Source organism: Myotis davidii, unplaced genomic scaffold (genome assembly GCF_000327345.1).
Source record: "Myotis davidii unplaced genomic scaffold, ASM32734v1 scaffold639, whole genome shotgun sequence".
Lineage (NCBI taxonomy): Eukaryota > Metazoa > Chordata > Mammalia > Chiroptera > Vespertilionidae > Myotis > Myotis davidii.
Window position 1 is genome coordinate 1896133 of NW_006290541.1, and position 8704 is coordinate 1904836.

The following is an 8704-nucleotide window of genomic DNA, read 5'->3' on the forward strand; positions in this document are numbered from 1 at the left end:
AGATGATTATTTTTAGGTTATGAATGCAATGACCATCTAGATTTCTCTGCACCTTTTCAACCCCACCTTGCCATTTCTTCTTGCTTCTCAAACCTTCCTATTCAGGTCATTTTTATTCTTCCTGAGCTATCATTGAGTTTTTGTTAGGCTGAAATGCCCTCAGTTGGCTTTTGTTCTTGAGATATCATTTTGTTAAATATACCGCCATAGACTGAATGTCTGGATCCACCGACAATATTCTTATTTTGAAACCTAAGCCCCAATATGATAGTATTAGGAGGTGGGGCCTGTGGGAGGTCAATAGGTCATATGGGTGGAGCCCTCAGGAGTGGGATTAGTGCCCTTATAAAAGGCACTTCTGCTATGTGAGGACATGGCAAAAAGATGGCCCTCTATGAGCAAGGAAGCTGTATTTTTATTTCTAGAATATCTTCTATGTACACTGGACATAAGCCAAGAAATCCCTGCCAGTTCTTGTGAGACAGTAACTCACAGCTAAATACTGACCATACAGGAGCAAATATGTGAGGAAATATGATATGGCAGAGGCTCTGCACGGCCGTGCCACTGGGTGTGTGGAGGAGGGGGTGGCTGTGGGGAGGGCGAAGGCCAGGAGTTCCCTCTGCTACTTTGGGAGAACATTCACAGTGTGTAACCCTGAAGTGCGTTGGGGAACCCTGTCTTCAAGCAATCTCAGAGCTTCATCAGGTCGCCAGGGATGGAGAGAGGATGCGATTCCACACACAGTACTGGGATGATGAATAGAGCCAGGCCCCTCCTTCCTTGCAGTTGACATTCTAGTGAGGAGAGACAATTTCAAGGAAATAAGTAAATAAAAACAGAGAATGTGTGATTGCAGTAGGTTCTATGATGTAGAGTGAGGCCTGGAGAATGAGGAAGGGTGATCAGGTCGAATGGAAAAGAAAGGCATCTCTGATAAGGTTTGTTTTTAAAAATTTTTTTTTATTGATTTCAGAAAGGAAGAGAGAGATAGAAATATCAATGATGAGAGAGAATCATTGCTTGGCTGTTTCCTGAATGCTCCACACTGGGGATCGAGCCTGCAACCCAGGCATGTACCCTGACTGGGGATTGAACTGTGACCTTCTGGTTCATAGGTTGATGCTCAATCGCTGAGCCACGCCTTTTGAGCTGGAACCTGTGGCCGAGAGTGTTGCCTCTGCACAGAGCTGAAGAAAGCGCTCCTGGCAGACATCTGCGGTGGGTGAGGTAAGATAAAAGCGAAGGCTGTGACGTGGGAAGGAATACCCACAAACAAGTGACAGGAAGGAAACCTGTGTGTTTGGCACTGTGTTAATGTGTTGCTTCCTGATACAATATCACACTCTTGGCAGCTTAAAACACACTTGTGATCTTGTAGCGGGCCAGAGGGTCAGCAATTTGGTTAAGGCTTAACTGGGTCCTCTGCTTAGGGCTGCAGTCAGGGTATCAGCCAGAGGGCATTTTCATCTCAAGGCTCATCTGGGGAAGGATCTGCTTGCAGCCTCATTCAGGTTGTTGGCAGAATCTACTTCCTTGTGGCTACTTGACTGAGGACCCTGGTTGTTGGTTGTTGGGTGGACACAGCTCTCGGGTCCTTGAGTCTGAAGTTCCTAGATCCCCCAGCAGATCTTTTGCCATATGGCTTCCTCCGCATGACTATTTCATCAAGCCAGCAAGGGTCTCTCAGCTCAGGGAGAACCAGTCCTTCTTTTAAGAGCCTTCACCTGGTTAGGTCAGGCCCACCCATGATTTCCCTATTGATGAACTCAAAATCAACTGATGTGGGACCTTGATTATAGCTACATATCTCTGCACTGTCATCATATTCTTTTGGCTCAGGCAAGTCCTGCCCATCCTCACAGGGAGGAAATTTACAGCCTCCAGAGCATCAGGGACAGAGATCATGGGGCTTGTCTTAGAATTCTGCCTCCCATACGTACATTGTGAATGAGAGTGGGGACTTATGCCAGGTGCTACTAGTTGCTATCTCAATACTTCACCTCCCTTTCTTTCTTAACAATAAAACCCTGATTTTATTTAGGACGCAAAGTGCCCACCTAAGAAGGATTGGCTTCCCAGGCTGTCATTGGTGATGTGACATAGTTCTGGCCAATGACTTGTGAGTGGCAACCTAAAGAAAAGTTATCCTTTTCCTGATAAAAAGGGACAGACCCAACTGGCATGTGACTTTTCTCCTTTGCTTCTTTCCCTTTTCCTGCCTGGAACTTGGACACAAAGCCTGGAGGTGGAGCAGCCATCTTGTGACCATGAGGCTTCCTATTTTCTGAGAATGGCAGAGCAAGAAAATAGAAAGGGCCTGGGTTCCCAAGGGTATTTGGAGCTCTCTGGACCACTTCTGGACTTCTTGTCACAGGAGAAAAGTATCTAACATTTGGTTATGCAAATATATTTAAGTTTCTGTTACATGTAGCCAAATGCAATCCTAACATACAACATATAAGGCTAAGTCAGGTCATGGAGGTCCTTGTTGGTCATATTACGGAGTGTGGGTTTCATTCTAAGATAAATAGGAAGATGCTGAAGGCTTTGTTTTTTAGAGAAACATCTTTTATTTGGGTAACGTGTCCCCAGACAGATCAGTAAGTACTAGTAAAATAGATTCCAGAGAATATGGCTCCATACACAGTTCTACACACACCTCCTCCCCCAAAAAATAACCTGGGGGTGAACATTCCCCATCCCCTCTTGGGCTCCTATGGTATAAAAATTTTTGGCAGCTCAATGTTTATCACCTGTTTGGGGCACCATATATCCATGTTCAGTATTACTAGGGTGCAGCAATGGTAGGGCCCTCAGATCTGCTAACTCTCCCTCCACCCTAACTCAGAAAACATTTCTGCCCCACCCCCGAATCCGGGACTAAAACAAGGAGCAAGAGGACCCCTTCACTGAGGTGCTGAGCAGGGCTCAGTGCATCACCGTGCTTGGAGAAAGAGGGAGGCATTTTAAAAATAGAGTGAGCAGAACTGGAGAAGCCAGAGAAGGTACCAAGACTGGCAGGAAGAGGCCCCTTGGCAACAGTGTCTTGGGAGAAGGGGAGAGGGAGATAGATGTGAGAGTAGGAGCTGAGAAAATTAGGAGGGCTCCACTCCAAATGACAGAGGGCTGAAACAGGCTAGAAACAAGAGAACTGCTGACTCCGAGCCTGTGTCCCCTCTACTCCCATCTCAAAGCATCTGGGCACCGTACTTTAGCCTCCCCGGTGTCTGTTTGTCCCTGTGTAGTGTCTGCCCGATTCCAGCACTCAGTGTCTTCCCTAATACTAATGTCTCCTGATCATGTCTCTAGTGACTTGACCATGCCTTGTCCCTTGGGCCCGGGGACCAGGCTTTTGGTCGAGTTGTCCCAGAGGCTCCATCCCCACCTCTCAGAGAATTCCTTGGCCATCAATACTTCCCTTCTCCATTCCTGGGGAGGGAATATGGGTCAAGGACCTAGAGGATCCTCTGGTCAGAAGTGGCCAGCTCCTGGGGCAGGATTTCCAAGAAGGTGATAGAAAGGCGCCAGCTGCCATGCGCTCCAGCACAGACCGGGCCAGCTGGTGCAGTGGGCCAGCCGACTCTGCCAGAACTGCACTCAGCCCCATGCCCGGAGGTGTCACGCATGAGAAGAGAATGCCACAGCCAGCCACCACCTTTGCTCGCTGGTGGCTCTGCAGTAGCCTCAGGGACAAGCTGACGGCCAAAGTACCCTCATGGAGCCGCAAAGCCAGACACAGCTCCATGGCCCGAGCCCGGTCTCGCTGCAGTCCCACTGCCAGCCCCTCAGACACAGTGCAGAGCCAGGGAGGAGACCAGTACACAGGCACACAGGGCTGAGGGAGCCTCCGGCCAGCGCTCCGCTTGCCTGTGGGAGGCCTTGCCCGTCATGCCAGTGCTGCAGCCCACCGTTCACTTCCCAGCAGCGCCCTTGTCTCCCCTCGAGCTGGTGGCACTGACTGCTCCTCGAAAGCCAGTGTGAGCTGCTCCGTCACCAGGACCAGGAAGAAGCCATGGCCAGGATAAGCTCTTGTAGGGGAAACTGGGGCATCACATGCAGCGCTGCCAGGGCCTCCTCTATGGCAGACAGGGAGTCAGGCAGCAGGGCCAGGAGACAGGTGGTCAGGGCTTTCTGGAAGGCTGATTGTCCGGGTTAGCTCCAGGCCAGCGTAGCATACAGACGGGCACCAGACTGCAGATGAGAGTGAGCACCAGCAGGAGCACCATGGCCCCCAACGTCACCTCCAGTCCCACAGGCAGCGGGGGGATCCGAGGCTACTGCCTCTGGGTACTCCACCAGGAAAGCTGGTTCTCCCCAGGGCCCCATGGTGGCCGTGGCTGCTCCAGGGGCTCTCAGACCTAGAGAGGGTCTCACTTCATGGCACCCGCTCAGTTCTGGCCTCCAGTCGGGAGTCTGTTGAAGGGATTTTGATCAGAGAGGTGTCTGGATTGATTTATGTTTGGAAAAATCTCCTGGCTACGTGGCAAAGCATGATCTGACATGGGGCATCGTGCAAGACTGCAAATGAAGGCTCGGAGAAGGTAAGTCGCCCAAGGGAGCACAGCTAGAGCGGGATAGGCATGGGCTCCAAACTGCATGTTTGCTTGACTGGCTTTGGCTGATGGCTCTGATGAAGGTCTTTGTCTTCCTGCCGTTGCTGGAGGAACCTGAAGCTACCCCATCACTTGATTTACCTCTGGAGTCCCGTTCTCCGAGAAACTTCATGATTTTCAGAATCATAAAAGAGAAATTCATTCTGAGTCTGGAAATTTTTCCAGATCAATCTGGGTCAACCTAATTAAAGCTAATGAAAGAAAGGTGTGTGTGTGTGTGTGTGTGTGTGTGTGTGTGTGTGTGTGTCGGAGACAGCTCCAACTGATGCTGAATGCTAAATGGGCTTGAAATGGGGCACCTCTCTTGGACATGACAGTGAATTTCATCCAGGGGCCTCCAAGGGAATCATGCAAAGTTTGACACGTGAAGGTGATGCAGTAGTAACATGTAGACTCTGAATGAGGAGGCCTGGGCTCTAGCTCCCAATTGCCACTGATTTATGGGGTGACCCTGGGGAAGTCACTTCCCCTCTCTGGTCCTCAGTCTCCCCTTCTTCTGAGTGGTGCTCTTTAGCCAGAGCCAAGATTTTTAACCCGTGTCTCCCAGAGTCCTAGGTTTCAGGGGCTACTCCAGAGAAAGGGGTCTCTTTGGGTCATCTGAATTTGGAATTGAAAGGTGATTAGAGGGCAAGGAAGGAGCTTAGAGGTAGAGACCTGCAACCTTGCCCTCAAGACAGCTCACTCTCCATCGCGGCTCCACTGCTTTGCTCCAGTGGAGGGTGGGAGAAGAGAACCAAGCTTTGTAAGTCACAGAAAAGCATCTGCTCTAATGACACCCATCGTGGGCGAGCAGGTGGCCTCCCTCCTGTCTTCCTGGGGGGCTGGGAGCTAGCCACCTGCTCACTTCCCGTGAACAAAGTCCCCTTTGCCCTCTTGGATTCTTGGGCAAAGCTGACTTGGTGAGCCAGGGAGAGCCAGGCAGGGTCTAGAGAAGAGGAATGAGGACATAATGGAGATGCAGTGAGAGGGCCAGGAACATGCACTCCAGGGCTTGGAACCATTAGACCTGGAGGAGGAGCCTGAGGTGGAGGGGTGGGTAGATGTGTGGACAGCCCTCTGTAGGATACACCTGTTGAGAGTGCGGAGGGCATCTCACTTCATTCATAACATCAGTCAGGTCACTTCAACCCAACCCATCCCAATCCTATCTGTCCATCCATCATTCATCCACCCATCCATCCATCCATCCACCCACCTATTCATTTATTGTCATGCATTCAATTACCCACGGGTTCATTTATTTGGCTCAATCACTTTCTCTTTCCTTTCCTGCCTTATTCATTTATTCTTTTGACCATTCCATAATCATTCATTGAGCACCTACTATCTACGTGGGAGTGTAGAAGAGAAGGAACTCTTCAGGGAGCTCAAAGTTATAATACGGTGAGCAGACATGTAAGCAATTCTGAGAAGTGATTGTAACACAGAGAGGAGCAAAGTGCTATTTGAGTTTGGAAGCGGGAGGGACGGTTTAAGGAGGTGGGTTAGAGAAGGCTTCAAGGAGGCAATGACAAGAGAACTGGACCTGAAGAGGAGTTTTAGTTTATTGGCTGGACGAGTGGGGTGAGGGTTTATTTTTGGGGGATGCTGCGAGTTTGAGCCTGTGCTTATCCTTTGCAGATAATATAAGCTCTACTCCCTTTCCCCCTCCTTCCAGACCTCAAAAAAAAAAAAAAAAAAAAAAAGAAGTCCAGATTATTCAACTCAAATTTCTAGGCTGATGAATTCAAGTTTAATTCACAACTGATTATTCTTATTCTAAACATTGGAGGGAAAAAAAGACCCATTCAAGGAAAATCATAGAAGCTCATAGCAGGAAGTTACCTTAATCAAACCTCTCTCTGTGTGGCATCTATAAGTGAAAACCAGCTATCAGCGATTCATTTTGTTGAGAGGCCAGGGGTGTGTGTGTGTGTATGAGTGTGTGTGTGTGTGTGTGTGTGTGTGTGTGTGTGTGTGTGTTTAAGGTGATCTTGCTTCAGACAATCAGATTGTTCCTTAGGTTTGGTACTATCTTGCCAAAGGTGTCTTTTTTTTTATTGCTTAACAAAGGTGTCTTTTTTGTGCTAGCATTGTTGCATTGTCACTTGACACTTAATGCATTTAACAATTACCAGTCCATCCATTCATCAAATATCCATTAAGCTTCCTGTATCTTCCAGGCTTGGCACAAGATGCTGAAGGCAATACTGTGATGAAGGTTCTTGCCCTTCGACAGCCCACAGTCAAGGCAATGGTCAGTTAACATCTCTGCCAAGGCCACATAATAAATATTTTAGATTTTGCAGGTCATCCAGTCTCTGTGGCCACTATTTAGTTTCACTGTTGTAGTGCCAAAGCAGTCTTAGAGAATATGTAAAAAAGTGGGCATGACTGTGTTCCCATAAAACTTTGTTTAGCAAAACAGAGTTGCCCCAGCTGCCATTTGCTGACCACCGTTCTAGTGGAGGGCACACACAAGTAGCTAGACAGTAGAGTGATAAAGTAGTGAGGAAAGTGCTGCCATGAGGGTAGCACTGTCCTCTGGGAGCACAGAGCAGAGTCTAGCCAGGCTTGACCAGCAGGGAAGACTGCCTGGAGGAGGTGATGTATAACCTTAGACCTGACAGATGAGTGGAGGGGGTCAGAGGAAGAGGCTGGGAGCAGGGGGAGGGGGTGGAGAGAGCCCTCTAGGCACAGAAGTATGTAAAGCCGGAAGTTCCTCCTTCAGGGGACATGGTGCAGCAGGAAAATGCAAGACCTAGAAGAGGGGCGGGTGAAATCAGGAGGGATTGGCTAGGTGAACGGGGGCAAGACAGTGACAGTCCTTGTAGGAGCAGGACATGGAGCCCCATCGACAGGTGCTCAGCATCTCGTTCTCTCTTGTCTTGTTTTAAAAGACACAACACTCCCATCTTAGCAGGCCTCTGGGGCGCTTGCCCCAGGGCCTCGGGGCCACTCCCACAGTGGGACGCACAGCTCTTCCTGGCATGGCTTGGTCTCCCTCTTCCCGAGACCTGTGAGGGCCCATCAGGCAGCCCATGGGCTGGTCCAAGAGGCAGGTCCCTTCTGCAAGAGGTTTCAACAGCAGAATGGAAGTGTAGTTTAAGAAGAAACAGAAACAAAATAGGCATAAACAGGAAGCTGGGATAATAAATAGTTATTAAGGTCAAAGCTCTGATCCTGCAATATTGTGGAGAGGATCGAATGCTATAACCTGTATGAACGTGTGCCTTGTAAATGCTGAAGTATCACAAAAGCTAAGACGTCTTTTAAAAAAAAATATTTTTATTGATTTCAGAGAGGAAGGGAGAGGGAGAGAGATAGAAACGTCAATGATGAGAGAGACTCATTGATTGGCTGCCTCCTGTACAACCTCCTCTGGGGATCGAGCCCGCAACCTGGGCATATGCCCGTGGAGAGGAGAATGCTATAACCTGTATGAACGTGTGCCTTGTAAATGCTGAAGTATCACAAAAGCTAAGACGTCTTTTAAAAAAAAATATTTTTATTGATTTCAGAGAGGAAGGGAGAGGGAGAGAGATAGAAACGTCACAAATGGGAGAGTATCATTGATCGACTGCCCCCTGCACGCCCCCTAATGGGGATCGAGCCCGCAACCAGAGCATGTGCCCTTGACCGGAATCGAACCTGGGATTCTTCAGTCCACAGGCCAATGCTCTATCTACCGAGCCAAACTGGCCAGGGCGAAAATTCAAATTCTTTCCCCCCCTCTAGAATGACTGATAGAAAAGTTTGGTAGTTTTTATAAATTTTTGAAAAGCTTCAGTTTCACAAGTTATTAATTGGTATGTTATAGACTATTAGGATTATTGTCAAAATCAGGTAAAATTCTATCAAGTTTTTTCATAGTTGAGCTGAATGATATGGAAGAGGTTTACACAGAACAAATCTGACCCAATACAGTTCAAAACTTGTTTCTCCATCACTAAACAACTTTCTGCATCAGTGCTGCAGTTAAGCATCAAATAGTCTGACCTTGGTCCATGAAAGCTTGTATCCATGAATACTAGCAACTATATCCCTGGGATCATTTCTAAAGCAGTGTTAGGAACACCTAATTTATACAAATAAATATATTCCAGAAA

General features: G+C 48.3%; 1 pseudogene; it reads right to left on the bottom strand.

The window, feature by feature from the left end:
- Positions 1–3458: 3458 nt before the first annotated feature.
- On the bottom strand, positions 3459–4366 carry LOC102765687 (annotated as a pseudogene).
- Between the last annotated feature and the right edge of the window lie 4338 nt (positions 4367–8704).